The following is a 15,877-nucleotide window of genomic DNA, read 5'->3' on the forward strand; positions in this document are numbered from 1 at the left end:
TGGAATGGTGACTACCTCTTCAGAGAAGTTAAATAATTGTTGCTGTTTTTATCTTTCCTACTTTCATTCTACAGTTTTCTTTTCTCCATCCTTTTGCTCTTTCCCTTAATCTTCAGTGTTCTTTATACCTTTCCTATACGTTTTCCCTTTTTAAATATTTCACTTCATTCACTCCCTGTCTGTCTCTTCCCTTTATATTTGATTTTAGATTTCTTCCACTTCATTGCATCAATCCTTTGTCTCCTGCCACCTTCCTCATTTCATTCTCACCCATCGCCTCTTTTTAGACTTTGCCCATAACTCCCCTCTTATCTTTCTTTCTATATGCAAGGGAACAAACATCACTGCCATTTCTGCTCCTGGGATCTGACTCAAAGCTCACTAAAGTCAATGGAAAGACGCTTGGAATGGCTGACTGACAGAATGAGTCATATGGAAAAAGCAGCTGAACTATGAAGTGGCTATAGAATATGGCCTCTAGCTGATGGAAGCAAGAGTGAACAGGCTGTTCAGATCAGTGTTTCTCTTGTACTGTTTGTTGTCCCTTCTTCAGAAGACAGTCCCAAAAAGGTCAGTATTGCATTGGTAGTCTTATATTCTGACATTTTTCCTGAAACTGAACTGGATTTAATTATATTATCTCTTAAAATCTTCAGCATAGTGTAGCAAGATAACAAGGATGATGTCATATACCAAATGGAATTTTCATATTAAGTGTACCTGGAAAAATTGAGCTATTCCCTGCTTTTATTTTGGTTTTTATGCTGTGTACTCCAGTTCTAAAGGCTCAGAGGCAAGATCTTTCATTAAGATAAATGCAGCATTTTGCAAAGCTGATTGCAAATCATATAACTGGCTAGAAAATTTACAAAATAATGGTACAATGTTGAAATTAAACTAGAATAAGCAACATTTTAGACAAGTAGCTCTCAGACTCTGTCCTTGAGAGACTGTATATGCTACTTACTTTTGGTTAGCCTATAATGTGCAAAACTACCATGCCCTTTGGGATGGCCCTGACTCTTTCACTTGTCCACCTCCCTCCTATATACAATATAGACACTCAGAGACAGATGAGTACTACATTGGATGGAAGGTCAGGGAAATTATTGCAGCCCTACCACCCTTTCAGTAGCTGTAGAAGTTGTCTTTAATTTATTAAATTAAATTTAATAAAGTTGAATATTCTGAACCATTTTATACAGATATCTACACACACACACACACACACACACAAACAATCTCTAACACTAGTAATCTCTGCCTTCAGCTGTGCTTATCTTTGAGAGAAAAATTAAGCAACACAAATAAGAAACCTCATTTAGCTAGTACATTTTGGGCATGTCTACACATGCATTTGATGCGGTGCCAGTGTACCCATGTGTAAATGAACTGCAAGTAAATTGTCCCAGGCATGCACCTACACATGCAGGGAAGCAAGAGCTCCAGTGTCTACATGGCAGGGTCCCTGCAATGGGCCCCTGCCACCACTGGGTGGAGCCCCAGCAACTGGCAGCCCTCTTCAAAACCCAGCCCTGTTCCCTGCTACCTGGCAAGCCACATCCCTGGACAGGAGCAGTGTGCACAGCACAGGGACAGCATGCAGCAGTGCTGTCCTACCCACACCATGGTTGCTCCAGCCCCTGTCCCTGGCAATGATGACTAGCACTCCTGTTAACCCCTGTGCTGGTTCTCTTGGCCTACCAAACCAACCACTGGCTGTCCCACAATCATGTCACCCCTCTCGGCTCCCCCATGTGCAGTGACGCCCTTCCTGTCTGTTGTGTGCTGTCCCAGGGCCTACTTGCCACCCCTACCCTGTCTACTTGGTTGGACCCCAGTAGGGATGCCAATGATGGGGCTCCAGGATGCCACTGCCAGGCCTGTCATTGCCCTAATGGCCTTCCAGTGCCACTGCCTCTGGACCCACCAGGCCAGCCAGGACTGATGGCTGCACATCATCCAGCACCTGAAATGATGAGCAGGGGCTGGAGGTATTCAGGATGACCCAAGCCACCTTTGACGATCTCCTGGAGCAGCTCCAGCCACACCTGAAGCAACAGCACACCAGCACACCAGCATGTGGCCTCCCCTTTCTGTGGAAAACTGCCAGGCTTTCACCCTGCTCAAGCTGGCCATGTTTGCTAGCCTGTGGTACATCAGCCACTTGTTTGGCATGGGTAAGACCACTACTGGGGAGGCCAGCCTGGAGGTGTGCTGCACCCTCCAGGCCATGCTAGGGGTCACTGTGCTCTGTGTGCATGATCTGCTGGCAGTGGTGGTGGGGTTCTGTGCTCTGGGACTCCTCCAGTGCTTCGGGACCCTGGACCCACATCCCTATCATCTGATTGCTCCATGGAGACTGCCCCTATTACAGCTGGAAGGGCTTTCACTCCATGGTGCTCCAAGCCATCGTGGATCACCATGGGGCCTTCATACATGTGAGCACTGGCTGGGCAGGCTAGCATGGTGGTCCTGCCCCTCCTCATTGTCCTAGTTCATTGTCATGTGGCCCTATACCAGCCAGATGGACCCCTCTAGGACCACTTTAACTTCTGCCTGGGCTGGACCTTTGGCCTGGTATGATGGGGTATTTTTATGAGCATGAGCTAATCACGAACTAACGCTGTCGTCTTGCTAAAAAAAAAAGTATGATAACTAGTAGGCAGGGTCCCTCTCTCAAAGAGGCACCTTGCTCGAGCGAATAAAAATTCTGTATTTGATTTTGGATACTTGCTCTGCGTGATTATTGCCCCAGCCTAGAGCGAACTGCTTGTGGCTTTAAGAGTGTAATTCGTAACAAACTGCACTGCCCGGGACCCACACTGCCTCCACACTGCTCCCACACTGCCTCCACCAAGCCCAGATGCCTCCATCCATCTGCCAGCCAGTCCTCCAGCACCATGACCAGGTAGTTCAGGAGACGGGTCCTGTCCAGGGCCCTCCTCTGATAGAACCAGCACATCGGTGGCACCTCAGATGTGTGTGGCAGTGACCCTGAGGCTGCACCCCAGCTGCCAAGTGTAGCAGCTGTCAAGGGACTGACAGCCATGCACCTGAGGCAATACCTCACAGCACCTGCAGGCTCAAGGCAGGCTATTTGGGGTGGGAAGCTAATTCTATGGGCAGCTGGAGCTGGATCCAGTTGCCAGAAACTGCCTGCAGCTGGGCCCAGGTGCTAGCAGGCCTGGCAGGAGCCTGCAGCACCCTGTGGGCCTGGATAGTGTAAGCCTGGCAGGCACAGTGCACAGTGTACTGCGGTACTAGGTAGCAGTTCAGGCAGGCTGACATAGCTAGGCCGTGGCCTTCCCAGAGGGACACAGAAGACTAGAGTGGCCTCAGGCTACCTGTTGGTGTGCCCCAGGGCTCAAAATGCCTGCAGGCTTTTAAAGGGACTGAGGCAGGGGCTGCCATAGAGGCATCCCAGCCCTGGGGCAGATAAGACTCCCAGCCTGGAGCCCTATGGCTAGCCTCAGGTCAACCCCTAGTGGCAGGCCTGAGCTGGGAGCAAATTTGCTCCTGGGTTGCATCTACTCATGCTTTACTGCACAGTAACTAATCATGAGTAAATTTGCAGGTCGCAAATTTACTCACAATTAGGGTAATTTAAAGTGCAATAAGAGTGTGCACATGTAGACATGTGCACTTACTGCACGGTACACTATGCTACTGTGCAGTTAAGCATCTTGTGTAGACATGCCCCTCTAGTGGTATCATTAGGCCTGTAGTAATATATGTTCAAATGAGCTAATTTATGATATTCCTAATATACTACTATGACATATAAACCATATGCCTCACGATAAAATGAACAAGAAATCAAGGTGTTTTTTTTAAAACTTCCCCTAAGAACTAACTTTTATATTAGTCCATGGAATTGAAGTATTGAGGCAGGATGTATTCCAGTGGTAATTAATAGATCATTTCACAGGTAAAACTCCAACTGAGATTAATAGGGATTGTCACTGTATAGCAATGGTTCCATATGACTGCTCACATAGATTACTTGATAACCATACATAATGGTTGCAAAAAAACTTAGGAGCTTTCACCCTGGAGAAGAATACATAAAATCAGGGCATAGAACATATGCAATTATTTTGGATTCAAATATTATTCATTAGCCATAATAATGAGTTAATTGTAAAAAGATAGAGTTTGCTGCACCTAAATGTATACAAAGCTGAACTCATTCCCATCATTTAATTATTCTGCAGGATGCTATGTACTCTCACTTCTTCGTTATTTCAGAAGAAATTAAGAGTACCCAACCCCTGACAGGAGGTCCAAACAACCTACAGAAGGTAGTCAGCACCTCCTGGCTAAAGTCATCCAAACTAATCACGTGATAAAAATTCCCTATTTTTTATTTTAAAACCTTCTCTTATATAATTTCATTTTAATACCCTGGGTTATTGACTACAGGCCTGATCCAACTGCCAGTGAAGTTGATGGAAAGTTCTCAGTGTAGGCCCTTCTCTAGCAGGGTAGTTGTACAAATGCATAATAAATATCAGATTAGTTAATAGCATAGAATCAGGACATAAATTAATAGTGGCTAGAATACTAGCTAGATTATAAACCTCTGTGTAAATTGCGCTGAAATTTTCAATACCTCTTTGGTTACTTATAAAAGGTTTAAAGTATCTTTGCTTTTTTGTCTTAATCTAACCCTGAAGGCTTTGACTTCATTAATAAGCATTCTAGCTTCATTTTTCCAAACTCAAGTTCCAAAAGTTTGAGGGTCAGTTTCCCTGAAGGAATTATGGTAATTTATAAACCAAGTATTTTATCCTGATGTAATTTTTTGGTACATAATATTACTTCCAGTGGCTGAAATAATTCTGATTGGTTCTCATAATTCCAAATTAAATTTAGACAGGTCTTTCAGGGAGGCTGGTTTCTCATCAATATTAATAAAGTTGAGATCACCACACCTGCAACATTTTAATTATCTAAGTCTATGTGTCATTACAGTGATAGAAATATAGTTTTATTCAACACCAGAGAGGCTTTAGACTCCTTGAAAAAAAGATAGATTGAGATCTATCATAATTCGTAACAGCTTAGAGATGGCACTAGACAGATCTGGGTTCTATTAGTCTGATTTCCTGTGGTTGTCTATTAATCTCCTTTTGTTTCAAAACTTCACATTAAGGAAAAATAACCCCCTGAAAAATAACACACCTGAAAGTGGAAAAAAGGAAAAGTAAATCATACATAGTTGTGTTCTTTAAGAAAAAATACATAAAAAGTAAGCTATTCAAGTGATCAAAAGTTATTGGTAAAATAAGAAATTGTTTAAATGTAACAATTAACACTTAGGGCTTAACTTGATTAGCAATAAGACTTCTCTCAGATACTTTTCTTTTTTATTAGACATGGGTAGGAATCTTATTGTCTATGAAAGTCTACAAGATATGGAAAATATTTCCAAACAGAAATGAAGCATAGTCTGTGACCTGAGAATCTTAAAATCTAATGTCAGCCCAAACAAAAAAATAAACATTGCTTGGGGAAAGAGGTTTCAATATGGGTCAGAGTACCAAAAATAATTTTGAGCTAGATAGTACAAATCTGCTTGATTCTCTGCAGACACCTTTCCAAACATGGATCTTCAAAAGATACTTAGTATGTCACTAATGCAAAGGGTTCCTAGCAATCAGACATAATTATCCTGAATCACATAAAAGCTCACTACCTTGGGAATATGCAACACCCATCATGGTGAATGGAGGCCCTTGGAAGATGTTACAGTCAAGACATGATTAACTAGTTAATCCTGTGATCCATCCACCCATTGACTAGTTAATCCTGTGACCCATCCATACATTCATTCAATCAGTAATACCATTACATGGGGAAATCAGCCACACAATCATTCCACAAATTAGTTGGAATACGTTTGTGGCTGGTTTCCATTACACCTCAAATTGTACATTTGGCTAGTGCTTGGTGGTGGTCCAAGCTGTGGGACTACACTAGAATGTGCAACTCCTTCTGGTGTGGTCCCAGGGCCAAGACTGCCAATTAGGTGAGACTGACTTCTGTGTAGTCCCAGGACCACATAGGTGGTTTCACACTCTCATGCAGTCTCAGAGCTCAGACCTCCCAGGTCTGCCAATCAATGTCACCTGATGTAAGGGGGTGCTATGCCAGATAGTGTGTATAGGCAGTGAACAGGAGTGGGTTTTAGGCAGCCTCTTATCATTCTGCATGTATCATTTAGGGTGGTGTGAATATGTTTACTGTGACTTGATCATCCCCATGTGGCGCAGGATATTCAGCCACAGAGAAACAAAGTGCTAAGGCAGTAGTGTGTAGGGTGGATGTATGTGGTGCCCACTTGGAATCTGTGAGCTTACACAGAATGTCCAACAATACATTTTTCATTGATATTTGCTGACTCATCACCCGGGATCCTGGTTTTCCCTGTAAAAAAAATTGCAAATTATTTAATAACACCCCCCCCCCCAAATCTATGATTAAAATAAAGGTCCCCTCCAATCCCCCCCCAGCTCTGCTCATGCCCCTCACTCTCCTAACAAGAAGCCCCCAGCCCCACACATGCAGGAACAAAAACAGACATGCAGGCCCAGGCACAGACAGAGACACACACACCTCGCCCCAACAGGTAGGGGTTGTGTGTGTGTGTGTGTGTGTGTGCAGTCCTACCCTGCAACCCCCAAGCTCCACGTACCTCATAAGCTCCAGGAATTAACAGTGAGTCTGATCCAAGCCTTGGGTGAGTGTGAGCCTCAGGCCGCTCCTTTCCCATCTCCCTGCCCCTCTACATAGGGCTGGGTGTTCCCCACCCTGCCCTTTTGCAATTAGCTCTTGCAGGCTAGAACTCTGCCAGCCTCCAGATCTCTTTGCAAAACCAGGAAATCTGCAGGTTTCTCTGCTAAAAGATAAAATCTGTTTTTTCTCTGATAAAAACAGGAAGTCCGTGGCTTTGTCTGTTTTTCAATGGGAAACAGAAAGCCCAGATCCCTGCTCATGACAGTCAAAAACTTCTGTGGAGATGGCTTGGTTTTGACAAAATTGCAGTGGAACCAAAGCAAGGTTTCCTTAGGAAATCTGCCTAACTTCCTACCAACTCACTGCTATCTCTTTGGCTTCCAGCCTGGTAGGTTGCCTTTGAGCCAGGGCTCCATTCCCTTTGGCAGAGAATTTCAACTTCTTACAGTTTTTATTCCAAAGTGAACTGAATCTAAATTTCAGAATATTAGAATCTGATGCAAACTTTTTTCCATCCAGAGCTACACTTTTTTATACTCCATACACGTTGGCTTTAGGCCACCAGGGGAGAACACTTTATTGGCAGGTTCTACCTGGTTTGCAGCTCCTTTGTGTCAAGAAATGGGCATGCAATACTCAGGTGACATGGAGATTCTGGCCTGAATCTGAGTTTGGTCCCATATTAGTTAATATAAGGAAATTCAAAAAATATAAGCAAAAACTGGCAGCTAGTGTGATTTATCCCCATTCTGTGCACTGAATGAAGCAGAGGTTCTGTGGAAAAAATAGTATCTAATCATGTAGTCAAGATTGCATCATAATGCATATGGAAATATTTAAAGAATGAGGGGAAGGTATTTGTAGATTTATGACTTCCTAAATAAACTGTTATTGAAAAACACTCAACTGTATTTTTTGGACATGGTCTTATATTCATATGGGAGATAGAGAGCAATGATAAAAACAAAACAAGCGAAATAAACCAAATGAACAGCAAACTTTTTTCCCCTTTTCTCAGTCATATCAGCTTCAATCAGCAACTATAGTATTTGGACTGAAAAAATAGTTAAGCTCACAACAAATATTTTTGAAGTCTTCTACAACCATGCTCAAGCTTCCATGGCATAAAAGCACAATGACATTTTTATTGTATCTAGCCCCAGGTGTTCTTGTGTAATTAAGTGGGAGAGATTGCAACACTTGTCCTATACCCTGTTTTTAAACCTCTGTGTTTCAAGGGTCTCACAGCCATGCTCGTTAGGGCTTCTCTCACAACTTATTAATGTCACTCAAAAATAATGAGTGTATTGAATTTATGTTATAAAATGTTAATAACATGGAAAAGGAAGTGATTCTAATGCCAATACATGTCCTTGGCAATAAAATGCATTGCCTGTGTTTTGTTTTTGCAAGAAGTGCCCCAATGATTTAGGAACAACAAAATAACCATGAAAGAAAAAGAATGTTTGATGCATCTGTAATCCTAATATTTTGTACCAAAGTTGTGCCTAAATTATGCAACTCAGTACAAGTATTTCCTTGTGCAAATGTGTTTACAGAACCCCCATAACAAAGAATTGTAACCATAGAAACTATAGAAGAAATAGTTATTCCAAGTGTTTTCCAAAATGTCATTTAGATTAATTTTCACTACTTTGAGTAATTATTAATTAATTGTGAATAATTTAACAGTATCACATTAATTATGATATTATTGTTATTATTTGAAGTATTAAATTTCTTTGTGAGATTTATTAATATAACCTGATCACCAGGAAAGTAAATTAAACACTATGATTTACGAGAAGATGCAAATGTATGTAAGGAATTTTTGCAAAGAAGCTGAGATTTTTTTACCTTCCTTTGAAATATGGGGCATGGTCCTCTTCCTAGGATTTCTGAGCATATATTAAGCAATACACTTCCATGTCATTGTAGTGGCAAGTCTTTGGGCAATGCCATCCCACCTACATTTATTTCTGGTATGTTTTAGGGTGTTCTTGATAATTCTGGTATTGTGTGAAGGTTTGATATGGTTAACTGAGGGATTCCTTGGATAAATTGTTGCCTTCGAACTCAGAGATTGAACTCTGTAGTTTAGGAGGCCCCTTCTATTTCCACATTCTTAAAGTAAAACAATCCAAATGTATATATCAGTTTGAAGAAGCCAGACAGCTTTATTACAGAAAGTTCAGTCAGGTCAGTGGACCTACCTCAAGAACAAATTTATTCTATTCTATTTTATTCTATTCTATTATGCCAAATTTATTCTCTCTCTCTCTCTCTCTCTCTCTCTCTCTCTCTCTCTCTCTCTCTCTCTCTCTCTCACACACACACACACACACACACACACACACACACACACACACACACACACACACACACACAGAGAGTGAGTAAATGTATATTTATATTACATGGTAGAACAAATGGCATAATTTACAGAATGATTACATTTTGTGATCTCCCAAGACAGAGAGAAAAGCATAAAGAATGGAGTTAATGTTCAAAAGGTTTAAGTGAATGGGAGTTAAATCTATGGATTCTAGTTCATGGCAGCTTCTCAAAAATACCTACTGGCCCAGAATAGGCCAAAGCACTTTAGCCATACTTGCTCCTATGACTTCTCAGTCTTGTGCCTCCCCCAGTATGTCCCTATATATGTGACAGGGAGGACAGCATAACATTGTTACACTGATTCTGGGTCAGAAAAAAAGACCCTTTATATTGTAGAACTCCTGTCTAGGGCAGGAGCTTCATGTTTCCCAATATATTGTACCTGCAACACAGGTGTCGGAAAGGGGACAATAGCAGCCTTCAGATTGTGTTTTTCAGCACTGCATATGTTTAAAAATCTTTGTTTGATAAAAATTACATTTAAAACTTGCGATTTGCCCTGCAGGAAGGTCAGGGACCTTCCACAGTGTTGGCTGTGACCCCTCTACCTTCAAAAATGTTCTCCATTGCAAAAGTAAGATTTTACATTATGCTTATTATTACTAACATTTAGAATTCCTGTCACTGGTGTCTGTGTATACTGTACCAGCGTTTGAAAGGAAGGTAGACCAGAGCTTTGCTCTCCAGTCAATATCCACTTCAGATGTTCAAATTAATTCCTTTAAGGAGCCTGTGACCATGTTGGGTGCATCCAAATGAGCCTGCATGTGCTTCTTGCATTATCTCAAATTCCTTTGAGATGCTGCAAGAGGCACATGCAGGAACAAGAAAATGTTCCCTGTGCTGCAAATTTGCAGCACAGGGCAAAATTAAACCCCTGGACATCCGGGGTGAAAAAAGAATGGAGTGAAATAGACCAGGGCAACTGGAGTCTGGGTCCTCCACAGAGATGCTCTGATAGCAGTCAGGGCTCCAATGCTGGTAAGTAAGGGGTCAAGGGGCTGAAGCAGGTGGGAGGGGACCATGGGGGAACCCCTGCTAGCCAATCCTGCTCCACCAGCCCCCTGGATCCCTGCCACACCCATCCCCATCCCTCTATCCCCCCGAGTCTCTCAATCCCTGCCCTGCTCAGCCCCATCCCCCGCCTGGCCCCCAGATCCCTGCCCCACCTGACCCCAACCCCCCAGACCTCTGATCTCTGCCCCACCTGGCCCCATCCCCCTGTCCCCCACACCCCCCCTTGATCCCTGCCTTTCCTGGCCCCACCCCTTCAGCCCCCTGAGCCCCTGGATCCTTGCCACACCTGGCCTCACCCCACCTGCCCCCTGAGCCCCCAATCCCTCCACCATCCAGCCCCACCCCCTGCCTGCCCCTCGAGCCCCCGATTCTTGCCCCACCCAGCCCCACCCCCACCTACCCCCTGAGTCCTCCATCACTGCCCCACCTGGCCCCATCTCCCTGAGCCCCCCTGATCCCTGCCCCTTCCAGCTTCCCCACAATTGAAAAAAAACAACCCCCCCGGCACTATCAGCTGCTGGTCAGGATCACTGGGGCCCCCACGGCATAATGGGGCCAGGTGACAGCCCCAGTGGCCCCAGCTTGGGCCCTGCTGCCTCCTGCTGTCCTGTGCTGCATGGGGGGGGCTCTGCCAGGAGGCCCTGGAGCCCCCACAGTCCCTGCTACTGGGGTGAAGAGAGGCTTTTTTTTTAAGTGGTAGAGGATGGGGTGGGGGGAAGATATTGGGGGACTGGGAGTGCAAATGGGGTGTGGGGCCAGGCAGGGCAGCCATTGGGGGGTCTGGGGAAGCAGGAGTTTGGGGATGGGTAGGACAGCCATGGTGGGGGGCTGAAGGAGCTCACAGGGGTTGGGGCCAGGTAGGGCAGCAATCCGGGGGGCTGGGAAGCAAACACAGGTGGGGCATGTAGATCTTGTGAGGGGGGTGGTAGCCTCTGTGGGGGTCATTTGGGTCCTGCAGGGGGGGCTGCTTCCCCTGTAGGATGGGGCTGTAACCCCTGTTGGGAGTCTGTGGCCCCTGTGGGAGGGGCTGTGGCCCCTGTGAGGGGCTGTAACCCCTGTTGGAGGACTGTATCCCCTGTCTGGGGGGCTGTGGCCCCTGTGGAGGGGCTGTGTTCCCTGTGAAGGGGCTGTAACCCCAGTTGGGAGACTGTAGCCCCTGTGGGGGGCTGTAACCCATGTTGGGGGGGCTATAGCCCCTGTGAGGGGGCTGTGGCCCCTTTGGGGGGAAGCAAAACATATAGGTATTTAGAATTCACTTTATTATGATGATAGAGACACTGGAAGGCTTCAAATTGCTTTAAAACTGTAGATATATCAATAAAACATTGTCCAATTGATTGCTGTCTCTCTGTCTCTCACCTTCTCTTTCTCTATATATGTATACAGATATATACAGTGGTCTTTTGTTTTAATTGTGAAGGAACATGGATTTTGGGGTATTTTACAGAGTGACTTCGGGATTTTTTTTATCAGTGATTTTTCATTTTTCCAATAGGGAACACCAAAATTCCTGCTAGGGAAGCAAGTAGCAGGACCCATGCAGAGAAGCCTGCTTAGAGCTAGCACCTTGGACTCAGCTGGAGGTGGCTGACCTCCTGGTCAGTTGAGGCCAGGAGGACATGCCTTGACAGTTAAAAGCAGGCCACCACACTGGGAACATCTTCTGGGTGATAGCTGCCTAGATGGCTGGGCAGGAGGCACACGTGGCAGTAGTGCTGCACAAAGGCCAGTGTTGCAGCCACAGCCCACTGGCACCTGGCCCAGAGGGGCAGATGCGTCTACTATCTGTGCAGTCCCCATCTGGGTCTAGCAGGTCACAGCCAGGCAGCAGCCCCCACTGCCAGACTGCTGAAGCAGGTAAAGGGTGCAGGGAACTCTCAGGGCTGCTCCAGCAGCCCAGCTGGCACAAGGGGTAGTGGCCCCAAGTACCAATTGTCTGGGCCCCAGAAGCTGCTGAGAGTGAGTAGCTTTGAGCTACTTGCCAGGGCAGCTTTATGTACAGATGGGGCCAGGACAGGGCAGCTCTTTATACTGCTGGGGACAGCACAGGTGCTGGCCCCGGGCTCTAACTCTCCCTGGCTGCAAATCCAGAAGGAGCCAGGCATGGTTATTTTGCCTCAAGTGGCACAATTTGCCCCACACCCAAGTGCATGTCTGGGCATGTGTGCGGAGGCAGAAAGCCATGGCTCAAATTTGCACTGCTTCTATTTCAGCTGCTGAAAGTGCACATGCCTGCATGTGTGGGAGCACCCATTGAGTATAAACTTGCTATGTCTAATAACAATTTTTCAGTCCTCTTCTCTCTCTGCTGCCTCTGGGCTCTCCCCAGCATTCAATACATAACAAAACTTTTCTGTAGAGAAATCTTGATTCTCCTCCCCAGCGTAGGTGAGGAGCAACTTTATTAGAAGTGTTATTCTAGCAAGAAAAAAGCCATGTGAGAGCAAATCAAGCTAATAGTAACATCTTTTATTTTTGTCAGTCTCTGGAATCATCTGGGATTTATTTCCACCATTCTCCTTTTCTTTATTTACTCTCCCTTCAAATTACTCTCTCTCTATCTATTGCCTGCCTGTCACCATTTTTTCCTCACTCCTTCCTCTTTTAGTCTGTATGGCTGCTTGCAGATGTGGAAAGAATAAAACAAAATGGCACTTTATTTTAAACTCGGTGTACTCCTGTGCTGAGCCCACCACATGCCCAGAAGGGGCAGCATGTTAGTTGCACCTGGCTTTTTCCACTTTCCCTATTTTCTTTTGCCTATTTTTGCTCTCACATTTTTTCACACTTTGGCATCTTTTCCTTTGAGACAATCCCTTTTTGTAAGTACTTTTGATTTGGTTTCAGACTCCCCAATTCCAACTGCCATATTTAAGAGGTATGTAGTGACAACATCAAGTCTTTAAAGAGGAATTAGCAAAGAAACAATTCACTGAGACAAACCCAGATTTGATCGTACAATAACACAACATGTAATTCAGCAACCAACTTACAATAACATGACTCAGAAGACAAAATCATTCAGAAGAAATTACACTGAATGGGAAGTGATTCAGTAAAAATATTATTCAGAGTAGGCAATTACTGAGTGCAGATATTATCCACAGCACACAATTACTCAGAAAAAAAGTAGTATACAGCACAGGCAAGTATTCAATCAAACATTTGACAAGGACAGCAATTATTCAATAAACAATCATAATTGTACCCAGTGGAGCACACTTGCCATAAACAGTACAAATAATTAGCAGACTCAAAGGATATTACTGTGACTGTCCAAGTTTTAGATAATTTACACAGCATCTAAGCTCCACAGGACAATCAAGATCTGTCAGTTAGGGAGAACTTGTTTTTCCTTTTGCCTTTGCATTCATATGAAGTAAATCCCAGTTCTGTAAGTTTTAATGAAGAAGCAAGTTTAGCTTCATAAGTTTTCCTAAATTAGTCAATTACCCTTTTGCAGGAGTGAGCATTACTCAGATTAATTCTTTGTTCTCTTACTGCCTCTTGTTGTTTTTTACCTTGTTCTTTGGCTCCCATCTCATTCTGTACAGTACCTGCCAGAACCTGCTGTTTTTACCTACACTCAACCTGATTTTTCAAGGGCCCCACTCTTCTGTTTCTCTTCTTCACTTTCCTTCTTTCCAGTGTAAATCATCTCAGGGATCCCATGTCTCTTTCTAGTCAAAACTCCAAGCCATTGTATAGGTAGTCCAACCGAAGTAGGACTCTCATTGTCCTTAATCCAGACCCCTGTGATTCCACCCTTGGTTTCATTAGGTAGATGTTATCTCATTTATCTTGCACATGTCCAGCTCCTCTTTCACACTCCCACTCAGCCTCTTCTAGCTCAATCTCTTCAGCCTTTTTTTTCTAGAACTGATTAGCTTGCTTGTAAGAATGAATTACTTGCTACAAAATTCCATCCCCACCTTTGGCCTTAGTGTTCTGCATTAGATGGAACCTGGACTTCCAATTTAGTGGTAGGACATCTCAAATATAGGATGACCTTTGGGTTAGTGCAGAGAATACTGATTTCCTGCTTTCTGATGGACTCTTGAACAAAATCTTTAATGAAGTTTTGGGTAAAAATTATTGCTGGCTTATTTTGTACATATTTTCCTTCAGCTCGTTTTTATTTTTCAAGCATAAAGAAACAATTTGAGGAATAAAATATACTTTTAGGAACTCTGGATATATTCTTGGGGCCTATTACAATTATATATTAATGTAATCGCATTGCTATGATGTTACTCTTGATTTATAACTGTGAAAGTGATATTCAAATAAGAGTTCCTTTGTGCAGCTAAATCAGTGGATAACTAAGCTATGAATGTCCTGAGGAAACTGACCAGCAGAACTCTAGCTGTGTTATTATACTGGCATCGCTAAGCTTGTATAATCTTGTATAAGTGCACAGTGACATAGCTATACTGAAAAAGTCATTTTTTTCGTGAATAGATTGTCATTACCAGATGTTGTGCTACCTTAGCTACAGTGATAGAATAACATCACTGTAGTTCTGCTCATTAATTTTCCTGTGTCAAAAAGCTCTTACTGATGTAACGCTAGAAGTGTCATTGGTGGAGCCCTCAAAGTGATAAAGATTTATTCCCTTTAAAAATATTTCAGTCTTGAGGAGATCTGGAAAAAAAAATTCTATACTAAAACTGGGCATTTCTCATTCGCTCCACAAACTTTATTCTGCCCATCTGTCTTCTGCCCTTCAACTGACCAATGTACAACCCACTTGGACAGCAAGTTTTCTATCTTACTCATTTCCTAATTATACTTAGAAATTAAACTGTTTTTAATCACATAAGCAGATTTTGTCCCACCAGGATAATCTCTTATAGTGCCAATAAAAGCACTGGGCATACTAACTCCTATAAGCTTGTTTTCTATTATCCTTCTTAAAAAAATCTTAAGTTGTTGCAAAGATGTGTTATGGTTCAAGAAAATATTGGGACTGATTTTCCTTGCAAACAACTATAAAAAGTAACCTAATTTATGTAAAATAAAAGGTTTCATATGTATAAAAACAATGACTTAAGTTAAAAAAAAAATCAGACTTGATATTGTACATGTACTGACACACTGATGAGCTGCTATCAACTGCTAGGGCACATCAACATATACAGGCATATGCGCTTGCAGCAGCTCATATAGGAGTGGCACAAATTTGTGCCAGGGGGTTTTGCCTTAGTGCAGGTGCCTGGACATGCACTTTGGTGTGGGGCTCCTCCCAGATCTGCAGCCAGGGGGAACTACAGCCTGGGCCCAACACCTATGTTGGCCCCAGCAGTAGGCCTGTGTGAAGCAGCTAATATTCGATTCAGATTCGACCAATTCAGAGGTCAGTGCTTTGTTTCAGTGATTCAAATCACTGTCCTGATTTGATTCAGCTGAATCTCTGAATTAGCCAGGCCAGACCCATCCCCCACCTCTCTCCCAGCCTGGCAATGGCTGCCCCACCTACCCTAGCTTGTAGGACTTGGGGAAAAGAAAACTCCAGCTCAGCAGGTACTGCTGGGCAGGGGGCGATCCCCACTGTCCCCTACTGCCCCACACTGCATGGGGGGCTCTGCACGAGCCTCTGAAACCCTTCCCCACTACCCCAACCCCCTCACGGGTGCCCTGCATGGGCCAGCTCCAGCCCATTTAAAAAAAAAAAACCTGAAGAAACCCTGGGACTCACTGCTTTTGTCGGTGGGGGAGATCC

Source organism: Crocodylus siamensis, chromosome 3 (assembly GCF_052110815.1).
Source record: "Crocodylus siamensis isolate JL-2025a chromosome 3, ASM5211081v1, whole genome shotgun sequence".
NCBI lineage: Eukaryota > Metazoa > Chordata > Crocodylia > Crocodylidae > Crocodylus > Crocodylus siamensis.